Source organism: Pieris napi, chromosome 17, assembly GCF_905475465.1.
Source record: "Pieris napi chromosome 17, ilPieNapi1.2, whole genome shotgun sequence".
NCBI classification, from domain to species: Eukaryota; Metazoa; Arthropoda; class Insecta; order Lepidoptera; family Pieridae; genus Pieris; species Pieris napi.
The window spans coordinates 11,313,199-11,314,314 of NC_062250.1; positions in this window are offsets into that span (position 1 = coordinate 11,313,199).

The following is a 1,116-nucleotide window of genomic DNA, read 5'->3' on the forward strand; positions in this document are numbered from 1 at the left end:
TTAATAAATGTCTAATATATATTTTTTTATTTAACAATTCCTAAAACCTGCGTGGCTCTTAATACCTTAAAAGTTACCAATTTTCTTAAAACTTGGACTGATCCTGTACTGGACTATAGTTGGAATCTATATGAAAAAGGATGATTTAGTAAGTTTATGCAAATTTTCTCACGTGCTTGTATGTCTAGAGAGAAACTCAAATATAACATCCGAACTTCTTACTTTGTTTTTTTGTAATCAGTTAAAATTCCTGCCATTTGACCAAGAACAACAGTTTTACGGTTTACCTTCAATCAACGATCTAAATGAGACCATGGATCAATCCTTACAAATGCCAAGCCACTGTCAATGACCTAAAATCCTGAAACAGGTTAATCTATGTAACGTAATAGCAGATAAATTTAAAAAGGTTTTATAATTAGGCACAAAAATCCGCTTTGAAACATAACAATTTATGAGAAAAACAAAGTAGTAATGTAACAATGTGTAGTGGCTTCAGCACACGACTCTTATCCCTGAGGTCATAGGTACCAACCCCGGCTGTGCCCTAATGGACTATCTATCTATAATAATAATCATAAATAATAAAAGCCTTTATTGCTGTAATTACTTATACTAGTACATAAAAATGTGAAATACTAAAATATTTACACAAAAAATAAATACTAATAATTAATCGGCAAGCCGGTTAATTTCTGTTATACAGCTTGTCCTTGGACATAGGCCTTCTCTAAGGGCTTCCACTCTTCTCTGTTTCCAGCTTTACTTAGCCACATAGGGCCAGCTGCTCTTCGCTCATCATCTTCCCATCTTTTACTTTTTGTTTGTCTTACCCGTTTTCTTTTGTCATAGCGTGGAAGCCATTCCGTCACTTTATTCGTCCATTTATTTATATTATATCTGTCTATATGCGCATTTAATATTCGTTCGAACCTTCATTCGACCTAAGTAGTCGACGGCCTGTGTCAATCACAGGAGGCTAATCTACTTGGCTATTAGATTGAAAAATTATCATGAACTCCGACTCCACAAGGAAAAACGTGGCCATCCTGAGCAGGGGCGATGAGAACTTGGTGAAACTGATCATGGTTGGTAACACAGAAGGCAAAAGATCAC